A 6,538-nucleotide genomic window follows, 5' to 3' on the forward strand; every position below is an offset into this window, starting at 1 on the left:
ATCTAATCTACCTGTGTTCGCAATAGTCTGCGTTAAAATTTATTAGATTAGCACTAGCTGAGCACCTGGTTCTTGCCTGGAGAATCCCAGGGACGGGGGAGCCTGGGCTGCCGTCTATGGGGTCGCACAGAGTCGGACACGACTGAAGTGACTTAGCAGCAGCAGCAGCTGAGCACCAAGGGCGGGGACGTGTCTGTCCAGTGCGCTGAGCCTTGCGCTCAGCAGAAGCGCCACCGGTGTGATAACAAACCGGATCACTGCCTCCTCCCGCGGCCCCGCGGCCGGGTTGCCGAAAACGCCCCAGAGGTCGTCATGATAGCTTCGCTTCAGGTTTCCGCCCCTGACTGACTGGGCACAGCCGCCTCCCGCAGGCTCTCCCTCTAGACCGCAGCCTGACAGCTGTGCGCGCGCAGCGCTACCGCGCGAGGGTCCGGGTGCGGGTAAAATCGCCACAGCGACGGCCGCCGCCGGCGCTCCTCTAGCTTTCAGCGCGGGATCGTCTCTGTACCTCCCACCGGCGCGGGGAGGGTGTGACGCACGCGCAGTCCCTCGGAGCAGCGCGGCGAAGGCGGGGCAAGTTGCCAAGGCAACTACGGTCACGCCCCCCCCCCCAGCCCGGAATGCGGCCTCCGATTGGTCCGCGTTGCTGACACCCCCTTAGCTTTCCCCTTCTCGAACACCGCGGAGGTTCAGTTCAATTCAGTCGCTCAGTCCCTTCCGACTCTTTGCGACCCCAAGAACTGCAGCACGCCAGGCTTCCCTGTCCATCTCCAATTCCCGGAGTTTACTCAAACTCAGGTCCATCGAGTCGGTGATGCCATCCAACCATCCTCCGTCGTCCCCTTCTCCTCCTGCCTTCAGTCTTTCCCAGCATCAGGGTCTTTTCCAATGAGTCCCTTCTTCGCATCAGGTGGCTAAAGTATTAGAGCTTCACCTTCAGCATCAGTCCTTCCAATGAATATTCAGTGTTGATCTCCTTTAGGACGGACTGGTTGGATCTCCTTGCAGTCCAATGGACTCTCAAGAGTCTTCTCCAACACCACAGTTCAAAAGCATGAATTCTTTGGCCCTCAGCTTTCTTTATGGTCCAACTCTCACATCTATACATGACCGCTGGAAAAGCCATAGCTTTGACTAGATTGAGCTTTGTTGGCAAAGTAATGTCTCTGCTTTTTAATATGCTGTCTTGGTTGGTCATGGTGGCTCAGCTGGTAAAGAATCCGCCTGCAGTGAGGGAGACCTGGCTTCCATCCCTGGGTTGTGAAGATCCTCTGGAGAAGGGAACAGCTACCCACTCCAGTATTCTGGCCTGGAGAATTCCATGGACTGTACAGTCCATGGGGTCACAAAGCTCTGGAAACAACTGAGCAATTTTCACTTTCACTAGGTTGGTCATTGCCTGGAAAATCCCATGGACGGAGGAGCCTGGTAGGCTGCAGTCCATGGGGTTGCTAGCAGTCAGACTTCACTGAGCAACTTCACTTTCACTTTTCACTTCCATGCATTGGAGAAGGAAATGGCAACCCACTCCAGTGTTCTTGCCTGGAGAATCCCAGGGACAGGGGAGCCTGGTGGGCTGCCATCTCTGGGGTCGCACAGAGTCGGACACGACTGAAGCGACTTAGCAGCAGCAGCAGGTTGGTCATAGCTTTTCTGCCAAGGATCAAGCATCTTTTAATTTCATGGCTGCAATCATCATCTGCAGTTATTTTGGAGCCCAAGAAAATAAAGTCTGTCACTATTTCCATTGTGTCCCCATCTATTTGCCATAAAGTGATGGGACTGGATGCCATGATCTTTGTTTTCTGAATGTTGAGCTTTAAGCCAACTTTCCCCCTCTCCTCTTTCACTTTCATCAAGAGGCTCTTTAGTTCTTCTTCAATTTCTACCATAAGGATGGTGTCATCAGCATATCTAAGGTAATTGATATTTCTCCTGGCAATCTGGACTCCAGCTTGTGCTTGTGCTTCATCCAGCTTGGCATTTCTCATAATGTACTCTCCATATAAGTTAAATAAGCAGGGTGACAATATACCAATACTAAATAAGCCTTGAGGTACTCCTTTCCATATTCTGAACCAGTCTGTTCCATGTCCTGTTCTAACTGTTGATTCTTGACCTGCATACAGATTTCTCAGGAGGCAGGTCAGGTGGTCTGGCCCCATCTCTTGAAGAATTTTCCACAGTATGTTTGATCCACACAGTTAAAAGCTTTCATGTAGTCAATGAAGCAGAAGTAGATGTTTTTCTGGAATTCTCTTGGTTTTTCTATGATCCAACAGATGTTGGCAATTTGATCTCTAGTTCCTCTGCCTTTTCTAAATCCAACTTGAACATCTGGAAGTTCTCACTTCATGTACTGTTGAAGCCTGGCTTGGAGAATTTTAAGCATTACTTTGCTAGCGTGTGAGATGAGTGCAACTGTGAGTAGTTTGAGTATTCTTTGGCATTAATCTTCTTTGGGATTGGAATGAAAACTGACCTTTTCCAGTCCTGTGGCCACTTAGGTTTGCGAGCGGGAAGAATAAAGAGGTAGGGAAACTGGTGTATGGAGGAGAGAGTTGAGACTGCTGGGCCCCAGGAGGAAGGAAGAGTGAGGGTCTTCCTGGCCGGGGCCAGGGAGTGGACTTGAAAGGAGTTGTTCTTCAGAAGGCTCTCTGGTCCCTGCTCGAGTCCATGCCTTGTCCTTCCCTCAGCCTGATTTCCCATCTCTAAGCTGGACACTTCTGCTCTCAGCATCCAGCGAGGGCCCCCCCGTGGCCCTGTGCCATTAACCTCAACATAAGAGGCAAACCCATGGCCAGACATGGGTGTAGTGTGGCCAGAGGCCTCCCTGGCCCTCATGAAGAGAAGCCGGCTGGATCCTAGTGGTGTGGAGCATCCCGCACACCTTGTTTGCAAGGGGAGGAGACCTGGGAGGGCCTGGGAAAGGTTTGGGGAGTGGAGGGCCCCATGAGTGTGCAGGGAGAGGTCGTGTGTCCAAGATGATGGCTGCCTCTCGCCCTCTGGACATCAACTGCCCTGCCATGGCACCTCCAGTGCGCCCTAAGTATAGAGCAGGCGCTCAATAAAAACTTATGGAGGAACGAAAAATTCTTCCCGCAACTTTATCATCTCCCGTTTTACAGAAGATAGAATAAAGTCTGACGGGTAAAGGTCTCCCTGGCACCATGCCAGGCACTGAGACGCCCACCCCCCACCACCAGCCATCTCCCCCCACCCTGTGTTCACAGGCATCAGGACCATTAAGAAGAGGAGCAAGACTGGGGCAGGTGTGGAGGGTGCACCCAGCAGGGATGGAGCGGGCCCAGGCAGACCTGGAGAGCACAGCGCCAGGTGGCCACAGAGGCTGCAGGTGCCCAGCAGTCCTGGCCCAAGTGGTGGTTTCAGGCAGTCCCTTTGTTCACGAGGAGCATGCGGGTGCACATCAAGGTAGTAATCAGCAAACAGGGCCGCTCAGCGACCCCTGAGCTCTGTCATCAGCTGCATTTTACAGGAAGCGAGAACGAGGTTTCAGGCTCCCATCTGGGAGGGTAGAGAAGCAACCACTGCCCACCGTTTGGAGGGAGAAGCAGATTAGGACAAGTGTTACCAAAATGTATGCGTGGGGGGTGTCTGGCTGCTCACCGCTCAAAAGGCTGGTGGAAAGGAAAGTTTGCTTTATTTCAGATGCTGGCAAGTGGAGTGGAGGGTGGCAGCCATCTGCCCAAAGGCCAACTCCCCCCTCTGACAAGCAGGCAGTGAGAGCTTTTATAGACAAAGTTGGGGTGGGGGGACAACATGCAGAAACAGCACCGTCATCTCTAACAGTGCACTTCAAATTGGTCATCAGTGGTCTGACCGGCATCATCTTGGTTGTTTTAAATACAGTTGTTCAGTCCCGGGTGCAATTGTTCCCAATTCTTTGCGATCAATTCTCAGAATTGTGGCAGCTCAAATCCTGGGTACAGCCTGGTCATCATGTACCTGGTGACCAACTTCTCCAGCTGGTGTTTTGGTATCTGTAAGACAGCTCACAGGACATGGCTCAGAATGTTATCTATAGCCCTTGAGAAAGAACTGGAGGTCCTTGAATACACCTAATGACTACATCATCATTATTTAGTCTCCTTAGACTGTTTTCCTTAGTTTCTCACTTCCCTGATTCAACTTCTTCTTGGACTAGACTTATCCACAGGCAAAGGGCAGGCAGAGAACAAGGTCTGGGAGCAAGGTCCTGCTCTGCTTCACAAGGAGAAGCCAGCCCTGCCAGCTGCCCTAAGCCACGAGCTCCCTCCCTCAGGTCCCCCTGCCTCAGGGCCAGATGACGCTTCCCTGAGCATTCTTTCTTTCTTTCTTTTATTTATTCACTTATTTGGCTGCACCAGGTCTTAGTTGCAGCATGTGGGATCTAGTTCCCTGACCAGGGATCGAACCTGGGCCCCCTGCATTGGGAGCTGAGAGTCTTAACCACTGGACCAGCAGGGAAGTCCCCTCCCCTGAGCACTCTTGAAGGTACTATTCCTCCAGGCAGCCTTCCTTGAGCACCTTCAGGCAGAAAGCATCGTCCCTTTCTCTTCTGTGCACCCAACAGCCAAGGGCCCCTTTCTGAGCACCCCCATGGCCGGGCCCATCTCTGCTCATTCTATGCCCTCACCTCAACTCCTCCCAGCCTGTAGTGGAGGAGGCGAGGGATGAGGAGGTTGATATTTGAGACCCTATGAAAGCTGAATAATGCCCCCCCCAATACCTAGAATCTGAATCTGTTACTTAACAGTAAAGATGGACTTTACAGAGGTGATGAAATTAAGGATATGGAGTTGGAGATGTCCTCAATTATCTGGCTGGGCTCAGTGCAATCCTGGTGTCCTTTTCAGGAAGAGTGCAGCAGGAAAGTGAGGAAGAGAGTGAGGAAGATAAGTAGCATGTGCTGTTGTAAGGAACTGAGTCAGTGGTGATTTGTTGCAGCAGCTGGGCAAACCTACACAGACCACCAGTCAGCCCTGCTCTTGCCTGACCAGTTTCCTCCCTGTGGGGCTGGGCTGGGCCTGCCCCGTGACGCAGCACCCTGGTCCAGGCCCCTGCAGGCGTCATTGGCCCCGATGTTGGACAGGAACTGGTCCAGGGAGACACTCCCTCAGACGGAGCAGCAGATCCCATCGGAAGCAGCTCTGCTGGCGCGCCTTGGTGAGGATGCCCGGAGCCAGGTGAACCGAGGTGCCCGCAGCAGTCCCTGAAGGGCCGTCCCTCCCTACAGAGCTGTTCCGCACCCGTTGTGTGCCAGGTCCTGAGGACACACATGTAAACAGTCAACCAGGTGCCCCCAGCCCCAAAGAAGTGACATTTCTCCCTGGAAAACGCTGGACGCCGCTCTGCCGCACAGCACACCACCACTGCGCGACGTGAGGCAGACAGGGCCCCAAGGCCTGCGCGGAAGACAGAAGGCCCTGGTCCAGTTTGTGTGGCGAGGGGCTGCCCCACTGTGATAATTCAGGAAGGCTTCCGGGAGGAGGACCCCCTTCCTGCAAACTGCTGTCCACAGGGAGGGCGGAGGCCCCTTGCCCTCAGTGCTGACGAGGTGCTGAAGGAGTCCTGGAGAAGGGCAGAGACTGACCCTGAGCATTCAGGGGGTGGAGATGCGGGTGATGGGGGCTCCTGGTGGGGAGAGGGGCCAGGAACCCTTGCGGCAGGCCAGGAATGTCAGGAGAGATCCCCACCGACACGGCCTGACCTGGAGGCAACCTTGGCCGCTCTGAGCCAGACCACAGCTGCCCTCACAAGAGGAGGCTTCTAGAGAACTCCAGAAGCCACCCACCACAGTGGGAGCGAGGGCCGCTGCAAGCTGCTGCTCAGGACCCAGATGGGAGCCCGTCTGGGAGGCCTGGGCCCCTCCCCGGCATGCCCCAGCCCCAGCCCCAGCAGGGTGCACAAGGCCGCCACGCAGGCCCTGCAAGGAGACGGCTGGATCCCACCCAGGCCCAGCCTGCAGGCAGCAGAGTGGAAAACAAACTTCCCAGCCCGGAGAGAAGCAGGGTGGTTGGTCCCAGCCACCCGCAGACGTGGGTGCGGACCCAGGGAAAGCCCAAAGTATGAGTCAAATCAGAGACGGCAGCCCCGGTGCCAGCCAGGGCTGAACGTCCTCCTGGGGCGCTGATGACTCGGAGGACACTTCTGAGGCTCAGGGTCGGGGGCTGCCCCTAGCAGGGCCCCGCGGGATGCTGCCCAGGGGGCTGGAGTCCCAGGAGAGATGGGGACCAAGGGCACCCCTGGCCCGTTGATGGGTGCCTCCCCGCGGGGCCTCGACACCCACGGGGCTCCTCCAGCAGTGGCCCACGGGGACTGCAGTCGGGCTGCTCCTTGGGAGGGTCCCTGCCTCCTGAGGACGCCCGGAATGAGCCGCTGGGCCTCGCTGGAGCAAGGCGCCCTTGCCCCGCGCCCGAGGTCTCCGGGGCGATCATGGGGAGCCTCGGGACTACCCTCGGGTCCCCGCGCCCCGTGCCCGCGGGGTCCGTTCAGGGCCAGCCTCCGCCCCCCGCGCGCGCTCCGAGCGTCCAGCAAG

Source organism: Bison bison, unplaced genomic scaffold (assembly GCF_000754665.1).
Source record: "Bison bison bison isolate TAMUID 2011002044 unplaced genomic scaffold, Bison_UMD1.0 scf7180017864383, whole genome shotgun sequence".
NCBI classification, from domain to species: Eukaryota; Metazoa; Chordata; class Mammalia; order Artiodactyla; family Bovidae; genus Bison; species Bison bison.